We start from the raw sequence: 13,271 nt of genomic DNA, 5'->3' as shown, positions 1-13,271 counted from the left end.
CAAGCGGTGTCAAACAGGCAATCTTGCAGCAGCGCACTCCCTAGCACAAGCTTTCCAATAATATCTAAGCAAGCTCCTGTGTTTTCCTATCACTCACCTGACCAGCCATACACTGTCCGCTGAACAAAACAAACTAAAAATAGCACATCAATCACTGGAATGAGGGGGGCCGGGAATCTCCGATGCCACTCGTGCGCTCTGCAGGAGGTGGAGGAATTGGTGTTGGAGGGGGAGAAGCCTCAGGCCTAACTTCCACTGGCGACGGAATAGCCACTTCCGGCGGAGGGGTCTCTGAAGATACCAGCTGTTAAAAATACAAATAAAGGGGGCTTTGGCAGCGATCAGGCAGCGAAAACACCACTCACCTAAGGGCTGTTTCCAATGGAGCATTAGGTCTCGACCAACATGCCTGAACATAACCCCCAGGTGAGGAAGAGAAGATCCCTTATGCAATAGGCATGGCACCCTTGGTACGGTTTAATAAAAAACAAGCGCTCGCCAGGCAGCCACGGCACCCGCGCTTTACTTATAAAATTAAAAGTAAAGCACGGGTGCCCCGATTATACCAAAAGTAAAGGAATATAAAAAAATCTATTTCTTTACTTTTGGTATAATCGCGGCACCCGCGCTTTACTTTTAACGTTAAAAGTAAAGCGCGGGTGCTACGATTATACCAAAAGTAAAGAAATAGATGTATTTTCTATTCCTTTATTTTTGGTATAATCGCGGCACCCGCGCTTTACTTTTAACGTTAAAAGTAAAGTTCGGGTGCCGCGATTATACCAAAACTAAAGAAATAGAAAATACATCTATTTCTTTACTTTTGGTATAGTCGAGGAACCGCGCTTTACTTTTAATGTTAAAAGTAAAGCGCGGGTGCCGTGATTATACCCAAAGTTAAGGAAAACAAGCATTGAAAGCGTGCGTCATCGCGATCGCTCTGAAAGCGAAAGTGATCACGATGACGCACGAGTTTTCAAAGTGCTGCTGAAGGCTAGCGGTTCGCGCGTGCACGGTCGCGTGAACGCAAGCGCTAGGCCAGCCAGCAGCACTTTGAAAACTCACATACAAAATGTCTCTCCGAGCCAGCGCATGCGCTGGGCTCAGCGAGACCTAAAAAACGAGGAGAAATGAAAACATTTCTCCTCGTTGCGCCTCGTTACCCACCCCTAGGGTGGCGTAGCATTCAGACGCATTTCCAGATTTACGATAACTCGTAAATCTGAAAATGTGTCTTGTTCCATGGGTGTTGTGTGGGAACACCAACAGCAACACCCATGGAGTGCCCCTTTCACGCAAAGTGCTGCATGTAAAGGGGCCATATTTACAAGGACAGGAAAAGCCACGCAGGGTGGCTTTTCCTGTCCTTCTAACTATGGAGCAGTAACATGCCCCACCAGTACGTCACAAAAAGTGACGTACTGGTGGCGCAGGGGGCTTTTAAATCTGCCCCTACAATGGCACCCGGCTCCTGTGTGCTTCTATAAATGAACAAAGCATATTCCCATGTACAGAGCACACTTGCACAATACATGTGACCAGGCAGACCTGTGTTTTCATGAAACATATGCTGATTCCATTTTTCTGCAGTCGCTTCGTGTTTCACTGTACAGGCGGCAAGCCATGTGCATTTTTAAGGGGTATTAGACATCCCGTTGCAGGCGGGTGCAGTGAGTCACTGCACCCACCTGCAAGGTGAAGTCTGTGGGTTCCATGAGACCCTCTTTCCCCCCTCCAGAAGCTGCTCTTAGTGGGCGCACTGTCAGTGCGCTTCCTGAGAGCTTCTTTGCTTGTCTGTAATATGGCATGGGTGCAGAGGCATGCAAATGAGGGAACGCCTTCTGAAGGTAGCGCTGGCGCTTCAAGTCTTACAGAAGGAGACGCACAAGCGTCTGCGGCCCCTTCTGTAATACCAAAGTGTCCTGAGGGGGGTGCAAAGTGGGTGCAAATGCTCGTTGCGCCCCTGGAGCGCTTTTATAATAAGGCCCCTGATCTGTTCAGGAAGGGAATTCCACAGCATGGCTACCACCACTGTAAAAGCACGTTCTCCCCACCTAGCTGTCTAACATTGTGGGACAGCTACCTCACGGCGTCCTGCCGATCTCAAAGGTCTCCTAGGAGCGTACCAATTCAGGGTGGTGCTAAGATAGCATGATCCCTGAGAATGGAGGGCTTTATGCGTCAAGCAAAGTGCTTTAAAGGACTGTCACAGTAGAGTATAGGCTCTCACCTTAAGCCGGCTGCAGCAGGAGCGATGCTGGACGTTGGGTACCCCTGCCCTTATCTATGTGCTCCCACCAGAGAGGAACAAGAGCCACCTCGTCTGGGAAGACCACAAAGACTGGGGAAGGGGACAAAAGGGATAAAGGAAACAAGGAGGTAGAGGCCGCAGGACTCTTGGGATAACTTCAAGGAGTTGTATCGTTCACTCTCTCTCGTCATCCGTTCCTGCAGTAAAGACACACAACATAACCATGAATGGGGCCCTATTTTCCCCCTCCCCGCTACTCCTTACAAATGTGCATGGCATTCACGTACCTTGATGCCCCAGGCATACAGGAAGAAAGCACCCAGAATACTTCTTATGAAGGCGGCATAGTTCCCTGCCGTCCTCATAGGTGTGCGTCTTGCACTAGAATCCTGGTCTGGCAGCTGATCCTCTTAATGTAAATAATAAATGGATGTAGCGCTCTGGGGCGCACGTGTGTTGCCAACCGCCACGTAACGGTATTTGCCTATGAAGTTATGTCTCAGAATCAATTATAACGCGCTCCTGCGCATATTCAGATGAGCCTTGCCACAGCTCTTCAAAGTAAAAGGCACAAAGTAAGTAGTAAGCGCTTCTGCGCTTCACGGTAATTGGCACAAAGTAAGTAGTAAGCGCTTCTGCGCTTCAAGGTAAATGGCACAAAGTAAGTAGTAAGCGCTTCTGCGCTTCAAGGTAATTGGCACAAAGTAATTAGTAAGCGCTTCTGCGCTTTCGTCCCTTCGTTCCGCGATCTCCGCGGCGGGGTGGCAGCGTAGAGGTTTCCCTCGAGTGCGGGGACTCGCGCTCCTATGCGCGGGTGCTCAGGAAGGTAAGGGGCAACGTGGAAGTCACCCCCGGTGTGCAGGGACTTGCGCTCCTATGCGCGGGTGCTCCGGTAACGGACAGGAAAGGTAGGCGTGGTCTGTCTGCCTACGGGGCTCCGCACCTATGCTTGGTGCTTGGGGTCCGTGGGGCAGACCGTCGTTCAAGAGCCAAGACAACAAGCGCTCACTCAAGGACAAGCGCTGGTATCCGCTTTGGCTTCGCTCCGACACCGGCAAGGAATACGGGATGAGGCAAGGTTCAGGCTTACCCGGCAAAGGTCTGTGGTCATGCGAGGTTCCTCCGGATACACCGAATTCTCAGGGCTTGACGGGACTCGGCATCTACCAATGCAATCAGGTGACGAGCCCCGTGTTCAGGGAGGGAGGAGGTTACATAGAGAAGAAGGTGGAAAGAGAAGTAGGACACCCGCTTCACTCATTGGCAGGCATTCGGGGAGTCGTAGTGCAGCATTCTCTCCTCTCTATCTTCCATTCTCACCTACGTGCTGTGACAGAACCCCCTCTTAATGTCCGCCGTCTCGGCGGACCACCTGGCTTGGTGGGAAAACGTTTGTGAAATCGTCTAAGGAGGTGTGGGCAATGTAAGTGTGTTACTGGTTCCCAGGACCTTTCTTCTGGCCCATAACCCTTCCAATCAATGAGATATTGTAACCTCCCTCTGACCCTTCTGGAATCTAGGACTTCGTGTACTTCATACTCTACATCCCCATCTATTTCTACAGGAGAGGGTTTTACTGGTTGTCTCGTGCCACTGCGATAAGGGCGTAGGAGGGAGACGTGAAAGACTGGATGTATGTGCCACGTATCTGGGAGTTGTAGTCTCATTGCTACTGGATTGACCAAGCCCACTATTTCATACGGCCCCACAAACTTGGGTTGTAACCTAGTGTTTCCCTTGAGACGTAAATTTTTTGTGCTCAGCCATACTTTATCTCCTACGTGATAGGAAGGGGATGGAACTCTCCTTTTATCTGCATTATTTTTGTCTCGAGCTTGAGCTAGTTCTAGGTGGAGTTTGGCTTTGGCTAGTACGAGTTTCAGACGGGCATGGTGTTCTTGTATGGTAGAAAGGGCGGATGTTCCTGGCTGTTCGAAAGGTAACATGTTAGGGTGGAACCCATGTAAACAGAAGAACGGGGATGTACCTAATGAAGAGTGGTGGGTGTTATTATACGTGAATTCTGCAGTCCATAAAAGTGTTCTCCATTCTTCGTGATATTGCAAGGTGAAGCATCTAAGGTACTGTTCAAGGGTTTGATTCAACCTCTCGGTTTTGCCGTCTGTTTGGGGATGATAGCTTGTAGATAATTTGGCCTCGATTTTTAGAATGGTACATAAGGCCTTCCAAAATCTAGAGGTGAATTGGGTTCCCCTGTCGGTGATTGGAACTGCTGGAATTCCGTGTAAGCGGACAATGTTCTGCAGAAAGATGGTAGCTAATGCTCCAGCCGTGGGTAGCTTGGTGAGGGCTAAAAAGTGCCCCATCTTAGTTAAGTGGTCAATAACCACTAAAATGGTGTTGTGGCCAAGACTGGGTGGCATATCAACAATAAAATCCATCGACACCGTGTGCCAAGGTGCAGGAGGTATGGGTATGGGTCGCAGCAGCCCTTGGGGTCGTTGATGTACTGCCTTGGCTTGTGTACACACGGCGCATTCAGCGACGTATTGTTGTGAGTCTGTAGACATCGTTTCCCACCAGAAGTATCTGGATATTTGTTGAATCGTTTTATCTTTGCCTGGGTGTCCTCCTAAGGGGGTGTCATGTATCCACTGTAAGGCCTGTATTTGAAGAGATTTCTCTGGTACGTATAGACGATTATCAACATACAGCAGTTGGTCAATGAGAACACGATGCTCGGGGTCTTCGGCAATCCAGGCTTTCGTGTCCACTCTCTCGATTCCGTTACGCACTTCGCGTAGAAACGCCACTGTCGAAGAGGTGGCCAATACTTCGGTCTGAAAGGTGGCCTTATGCAAGATACATGGGGGTTCTTCGAGATGCTGTTTTTCAGTCTCAGAGGATATTCGTGACAATGCATCTGCTTTTCCATTCTGTGGCCCTGGTCGGAACTTGATTATGAAGTCAAAATCGGCGAAGAATAAGGACCACCGGAGTTGGCGCGGGGTCAACGCTCGAGCGCTTTTCAGGAAAAGTAGATTACGATGGTCGGTGTAGATTTCCACCATGTGTCGAGCCCCCATCAAATGGTGTCTCCACTCTTCGCAGGCCCTTTTGATGGCCAACAGCTCTTTGTCCGTTATGCTGTAGTTTACTTCGCTAGGCGTCAATTTCTTCGAATAGAAGGCCACCGGATGAAGTTGTCCCGTTTCGGGATGTCGCTGGGAAAGGATGCCTCCCACTGCGTAATATGATGCGTCTGTTTCCATCACGAATGATTGACTAACATCCGGATGACGTAAAACAGAGGCTGTCGTAAAACATGATTTCAAGGTTTGAAATGCTTGTTCAGCCTCCTCAGTCCAACGAAAGGTAGCTCCTTTCCGTAACAGGAGAGTTAACGGTTGAATAATCCTGGAGAACTCTCTTATAAACCGCCTATAAAAATTGGCGAAGCCTAGGAAGCTTTGTAGGGATTTAACGCTGGACGGAGAGGTCCACTGCAAAATAGCTTGAATCTTTTTCTGATGCATGCATAACCCCTCAGGACCGATGATATATCCCAAAAATTCGACGGTAGAGGCGTGGAACAAACATTTTTCTAGTTTGGCGTATAACGCATGCCGCTGGAGTCGTTCTAGTACTTCTGCCACATGGTTTTTATGTTCTTCTAAGGACTGTGAATACACCAGTATATCGTCTATGTATACTATACAAGACACATCCAGGAGGCCTCTCAATACCTCATCCATGAAGTATTGGAAGGCGGCAGGGGCGTTACAAAGGCCGAAGGGCATCACCATGTATTCGTAGAGTCCGAATTTTGTCCGAAAGGCCGTTTTCCATTCGTCTCCCCGCCTTACACGCACCAGGTGGTAGGCGCCTCGGAGATCTAACTTGGTGAACACAGTAGCTCCCTTCAATTGGTCCAGTAGTACAGGGATTAATGGCAGAGGGTATCGATTCTTCTTTGTCACTCTGTTCAGCGCTCTGTAATCGATGCATGCCCTCAATCCCCCTTCACGTTTTGGTATAAAAAACAGGGGAGAAGAGGCGGGAGAAGTAGACGGACGTATGAACCCCAGTACCAGCAGTTTTTCTAGGTATTGTTGTAGATAAGTAGTCTCAGCCTCTGTGAGTGCATATATGCGACTGCACGGTATGCTGGCTCCTGGTTCCAAGTCGATGACACAATCATATTCTCTGTGTGGGGGTAGCTTGCTGGCCTCTTTTTCACTGAACACATCTTGGTATCTGTGATAGTCTGCGGGCAGCTCCGGGATCGGATCCGCTTCCTGCGTGCTACATCCATGCGCCAGTAGTACTGCTGATTCTCAGGGATGGTAGTCGAGTGAACTCGGGTATAGGTGCAATGTTCCTTGCAATAGGAGGAGTTTAGGGTCACCGTTCTGGCTGCCCATCTCACATAAGGATCGTGTAATGTGAGCCATGGCAGACCCAATATCAATTTAAAATGAGGGGCATCTATTAGATCAAATTTTATACCCTCAAAATGTTCGGCTCCGATTTGCATCACTAGTTGTTGTGTATGCAAACTCACCGGACCGGAGGTTAGATCAGTTCCATCCACCGCTTTCACTGGTTCTGGAATCTCCTTCTTTATGCATGGAACTCCTATATCTTTGGCATAGCGTTGGTCTACAAAATTGCCCGTGGCTCCGGAATCTACCAAGGCGTAACCCATCACAGGGTCCGATCAGGCCACTGCATCGTTACCCCGATGAGCAGGTGGGGAGCCATGGGTTGTATCACATGGCTTTGAGCGGCAAAGACCTCTTCTGCTGCTTGACTCAAACAAGGGGTCTTCAACGTGTTTGAGCATAGTCGTTTCCCAGAGGCTCGGATACTCGCTCCACTACTGGCACCTTCTTGACCTCTTTCTGTTCCCTGTTGGTAGTAGAGAGTTTGGTTCTACAGTCTTTAATAAAGTGCCCTGATTTCCCGCAATACATGCAGAGTTTCAGGAGTCTTCTACGGTTTCTCTCTTCCGCGCTCAGGGGTCCTCTTACTCCGCTAATTTGCATAGGTTCAGCTCAATCACTGGGCACCGCAGTTACCTCTGAAGGGGGTTTTAGCCGGATAGGCATGTATCTGGCTTCTGGCCGTTGCCGATCAGTCTTCCGCTCTTGTAATCGGTGATCTAGCTGGACTGTAAGGTCAATTAACTCCTCACACGTGGCTGGCATATGCACCACTTGGGCCAACACGTCCTTTAGTTCTCCTCTGAGCCCTTGATAGTACAAGGAGGAACGTTTTTCAGCTGGCCATTCGGTTTCCACTACTAATCTGTTGAAATTCGTGATATAAGACAAGAGATCCTGTGACCCCTGTCTCAGGGTAATGAGTTCTCTGTCTAAAGAAAGCTGATGAGCCTTTCTATCAAATAGTTTGCGCATTTCTTCGCAAAAAGCTGTAAAGTCCTGTAAGACTGGATCATTCCTCTCTATAAGAGGAAAGGACCAACTAGCCGCGTTCCCACCTAGATACGACATTATGAACGCGGTTTTGGTCTGATCATTTGGAAAGACAGCAGGTTTGCACATAAAGTGTAGCTTACATTGCCCTAAGAATACACTAAACTTTTTAGGGTCCCCAAAAAATCTCTCAGGAGGGGCTAAAGGCAAGTGTAAGGGTTGGATAACTTGGATAGTGGATGGTCCTCCACTCCCCCCTTGCTCGGGTGAAGGGTTGGAGGAAGAGGGAGGCGGAAGAGTCCAATTACAGATGTAGGATGGCCCTCGAGCGCCTGCGGGGGGTACACGAGACAGACCCGCCACTTCTCTTCTCATGGTTCCCATCTCGTGTCTCAATTCCTGGTTTTCGCCTCTAAAGGCGTCCACTTCCATTCGTAAAGCGGTCAGTGTTTCTAGCACCGAGGTAAGCACGGTGTTGGTATCCATCGTTCAGGCTGCAAGTAACCGTAGGCTCGTCACTCTGTCACAGTAGAGTGTAGGCTCTCACCTTAAGCCGGCTGCAGCAGGAGCGATGCTGGACGTTGGGTACCCCTGCCCTTATCTATGTGCTCCCACCAGAGAGGAACAAGAGCCACCTCGTCTGGGAAGACCACAAAGACTGGGGAAGGGGACAAAAGGGATAAAGGAAACAAGGAGGTAGAGGCCGCAGGACTCTTGGGATAACTTCAAGGAGTTGTATCGTTCACTCTCTCTCGTCATCCGTTCCTGCAGTAAAGACACACAACATAACCATGAATGGGGCCCTATTTCCCCCCTCCCCGCTACTCCTTACAAATGTGCATGGCATTCACGTACCTTGATGCCCCAGGCATACAGGAAGAAAGCACCCAGAATACTTCTTATGAAGGCGGCATAGTTCCCTGCCGTCCTCATAGGTGTGCGTCTTGCACTAGAATCCTGGTCTGGCAGCTGATCCTCTTAATGTAAATAATAAATGGATGTAGCGCTCTGGGGCGCACGTGTGTTGCCAACCGCCACGTAACGGTATTTGCCTATGAAGTTATGTCTCAGAATCAATTATAACGCGCTCCTGCACATATTCAGATGAGCCTTGCCACAGCTCTTCAAAGTAAAAGGCACAAAGTAAGTAGTATGCGCTTCTGCGCTTCACGGTAATTGGCACAACGTAAGTAGTAAGCGCTTCTGCGCTTCAAGGTAAATGGCACAAAGTAAGTAGTAAGCGCTTCTGCGCTTCAAGGTAATTGGCACAAAGTAATTAGTAAGTGCTTCTGCGCTTTCGTCCCTTCGTTCCGCGATCTCCGCGGCGGGGTGGCAGCGTAGAGGTTTCCCTCGAGTGCGGGGACTCGCGCTCCTATGCGCGGGTGCTCAGGAAGGTAAGGGGCAACGTGGAAGTCACCCCCGGTGTGCAGGGACTCGCGCTCCTATGCGCGGGTGCTCCGGTAACGGACAGGAAAGGTAGGCGTGGTCTGTCTGCCTACGGGGCTCCGCACCTATGCTTGGTGCTTGGGGTCCGTGGGGCAGACCGTCGTTCAAGAGCCAAGACAACAAGCGCTCACTCAAGGACAAGCGCTGGTATCCGCTTTGGCTTCGCTCCGACTCCGGCAAGGAATACGGGATGAGGCAAGGTTCAGGCTTACCCGGCAAAGGTCTGTGGTCATGCGAGGTTCCTCCGGATACACCGAATTCTCAGGGCTTGACAGGACTCGGCGTCTACCAATGCAATCAGGTGACGAGCCCCGTGTTCAGGGAGGGAGGAGGTTACATAGAGAAGAAGGTGGAAAGAGAAGTAGGACACCCGCTTCACTCATTGGCAGGCATTCGGGGAGTCGTAGTGCAGCATTCTCTCCTCTCTATCTTCCATTCTCACCTACGTGCTGTGACAAGGACTCTCATTTGTTTATAGGCAACTAATGAAGGTGTCTCAAACCTTCCCTGACTTAGGAGTGTTTGGGTACTCCCAAAACAAGGCGTGGTCAGCATTTGGGATGATTTGAAGCTTATTTAATGAAAGCTGGTTGATGTTTGAATATAGGACATTGCAGTAGTCAAAACAGGAGGTGATAAGTCCAATGACTACTGAAACCGGAAGTTCTTCCGGAAGGAAATGCATTATTTTCTTAAACATTTTGCTCATCCAAAAGCAAAAGCTAACCATTTTATTAACCTGGCTGTCAAAAGTTAAAGTGTTATCAAATATAACACCCGGGTTTTTGGTCATTGCTACTGGAACAGATAAGGTCCCTCAAGTTTCTAGCCACCAGTGCTCAGTCCAAATTAATAGGTCCACTCCAAACACCATGAAGTGGTGAAGAATCCAGACGAATGGAGGTAAATGTAAATGTCAAGGTACTTATAGAGCGCACTGTCACCAGACGGCCACCTTGCGGTGTCGCCTTTGCGGTCTCCTGGCACTGATACTCATACCGCTGTGGAACCCCTCCTGGCTTTCCCTGTGAAGTGTCCACTCCTGGGCACCCCCAGGGTGAAGCCAGGCATCCTTAGCGCTGTTGGGGCCGGTGTGGAGGCTAAGCAAGCTATTGCCCAGAGTTGCAGCGTGGGGCCCGTGATTAGAATAGGCACCGAGGTGAGAATAGACAGGTCCGAGGAAATTGAGCCCGAGCCCCGCCAAGGTGGGAATCGAACCCTGGTCCCTGGCCAGAACTCTGCTTCAGGGTCTGCCGCTCTAACCATTGAGCCACACTCCTCCACGAGGAGGTAAATTGAGAAACGAAGTTTATTGATGTACTCCACCCATCACACGGAGCATCCCTTTCAGTCGAGACCCAAACAGTAACTAACTCGTACCGTTCGAGTCTCTGACAACGGACGCCTCATGCGTGAGCCCCATATTCAAACACATACAAATAAGCATCTTACAACAATCGGATGCGCGAGTACCGCATCATGTGAATAATACATCGCGCGCCTGTCGCGCGATGCATGACCCTTCACATAGTGCCGTACCGAGCGCAAGTAACCATCACACACCACTAGGGATGCTCGACTAGCTTTGGGTAATGCCATAAAGGTTGGGCAATCTGCTGTAATTCAATCTGCTAGAAAGGATTACAAAACTAATATATCTAAGGCAAAGAAAGCCTGGGACGAGCACCACTGGTCCGAGTTAAAGGCAGCTAGTGATAGGAAGGATTCTCGGTTATTCTGGCACATTGTCAGGTGGGGAAACCCGGGTTTTCCCGTGCCCCCGCATAACAATGTGCCAGAAGATGAATGGGTAAAAAATTTTAAAGATCAGTACGCCGAGCCAAATAATGCCAAGTTGGGACCAGAAATTAGTGTAGATCATTTTCAAGATAATTTCTTCAGTATTGATGAAATTGTGATGGCCCTTAGTTCAGTGGCTTGTGGACGTGCCCCTGGTCTCGATGGAGTGCCAGCTGACTTATTTATTAATGATAAAGAGCGCTGGTGTAAGTACATCCATCTCCTTATGAATGCTATTGCACTGGGCGCAGCGGTACCAACATCTTGGCAGGGTGCAGTAATTATACCTGTCTATAAGAAAGGCGACCGGTCCAAGCCGGGTAATTATAGACCAATAAGCCTTATAGACACTATTCAAAAGGTTGTGGGGTGTGTGATCGTCAATAGGCTCCTGGATTGGGCGGAGGAGTCTAATGCCATCTCACCCTTTCAGGCAGGTTTTCGTCGGTCCACAAGTACGGTGGACCAGGTCTTTCGTTTTACCCTGTTGCAATGGAGGACCGTTGTGCTGGGTGAGGGCAGCTTGTATGCGGCTTTTGTCGATTTGCGGGCTGCCTTCGACCTTGTTCCCCTGTCTAAGTTATGGTCGGACCTCAAAAACCAGGGTCTCCCAAGCGAGTTACTATCCTTGATAATGAGGCTTCATGAATCTAACTTCGCTAGAATCCAGTGGGGGGGAGCGGGCTCGGTAACTGCGGACTTCCCAGTCGAAAGGGGAGTTCGTCAAGGATGTTCGATGGCTCCTGTCCTTTTTACATTGTATATTAATGACGTTGTTGCCCGCATGCTTTCTGCACAAGTGGATGCCCCTTTTTTAGCTGGGACTAAAATCCCTATTTTAATGTTTGCAGATGACACGCTCATCCTATCTAAAACCCCCAGCGGTTTGCAGCGTGCCTTGTCTATTTTTGATCAATTCTGTGGGGAGTATGGCTTAGAGGTTAATACAGCCAAAACAAAACTCATGATATTTAACCCCCATCGTAGTTTTAAATCTAAAATTACCTTGAATGACCGCCCGCTAGAGGTAGTGAATACCTTTATATATTTAGGTATACATATATCTAGCGAGAAGAGTTGGCGGCATCACATTGACATTGCTACACTTAGACATAGGCAATTGTCTGGTGCTATCTGTACAGAGCACAGAAAATCTTTAACCAAACCTGTAAAACCTGCCTTACAGGTTTATGAAGCAAAGGCTCTAGGCTCTGCGCTTTATGGTGCTGAGCTCTGGGGCTTCGAGAAGGTGGTTGCACTACAATCCTCGGAGAACAAATTTCTTAGGGGAATAACCGGTGTCCCTAAAAGCACCCCACTGTTGCCCCTCAAATACGATTTGGGTAGAAGAGCAGTTTCAGATTTGGTTAAGCTTCGTCCGATCTTGTATTGGCGTAGGTTATGGACGACTCCTGTGCTCTCTCATTACGCCGAGGGTTTTTTAGACATTATAAGATCTGATGTATACCACAAAATTGGATGGTTAAAATCACTCAAGATATCCCTGACCGAGCTTGGCATGTGCTCACTTTGGGAAGACCCGGCGAGAGCAATTTTTCCATCTAAAAGTCTTCTAACGAGTACTTACTGGGAGATGGTTGCCTCCCGGCATTGGAGTAGCTCAAGTGCTGGTTCCATGACTGGAGAATTCTTAGGGGCTAAGATGTATCCCTGCCTAGAACCCTACTGGGACATTATAACTAGGCCTGGAGAAAGGAAGCTCCTCTTCCAACTCAGAGCAGGTGCACTTCCCCTCAGAGTCTTGACAGCTAAGTGGGTAGGTGGATCTTGTGGTAGCTGCCCTGTTTGTGGTATTACTAGAGAAACCATCAGTCACTTTCTATTTTCTTGTAAATCTTATGTGGTACCAAGGCGTATCTGGCTGTCCCCGATGTGTAAAAACCTGGGGACAACCAGTAGTATTGTAGCTTTGCGTATTATATGCACTAGCACATTGACCTGGATCTCTGTAGCCACCGCAAAGTATCTAGGATGGGCGTGGATGATAAGACAGAGACTGCTAGCCATTTGACTATTCTCTTGATTAGACAGAGACTGCTAGTCATCTGACTATTCTCTGTTATGCCATTCTCTTCTGCATTTTTACTTCGTATGTCACTTTTTAAATTACCCTCACCCAAACTATTTTATCACTTTTTCTAATACTCTATTGTTAACCTCTTCAGTGCCCATGACAAGATAGTCTCGTCATGGAGCACGGTTGCGCTGTGCCCATGACGAGACTATCTCGTCATGAACCCCACCCACTAGTGCAACGCCCGGCACAGGAGGGGGAAAGGGCGTGGCACTGAAGGGGTTAATAGAACAGTACGTTTTATATAAACATAGGTTTAGTATCCAAGTCAGAAAACTTT

Source organism: Triturus cristatus, chromosome 11 (genome assembly GCF_964204655.1).
Source record: "Triturus cristatus chromosome 11, aTriCri1.1, whole genome shotgun sequence".
Classification (NCBI taxonomy): Eukaryota; Metazoa; Chordata; class Amphibia; order Caudata; family Salamandridae; genus Triturus; species Triturus cristatus.
The sequence above is the reverse complement of the archived record's forward strand: the minus strand, read 5'-3'. Positions refer to the sequence as shown.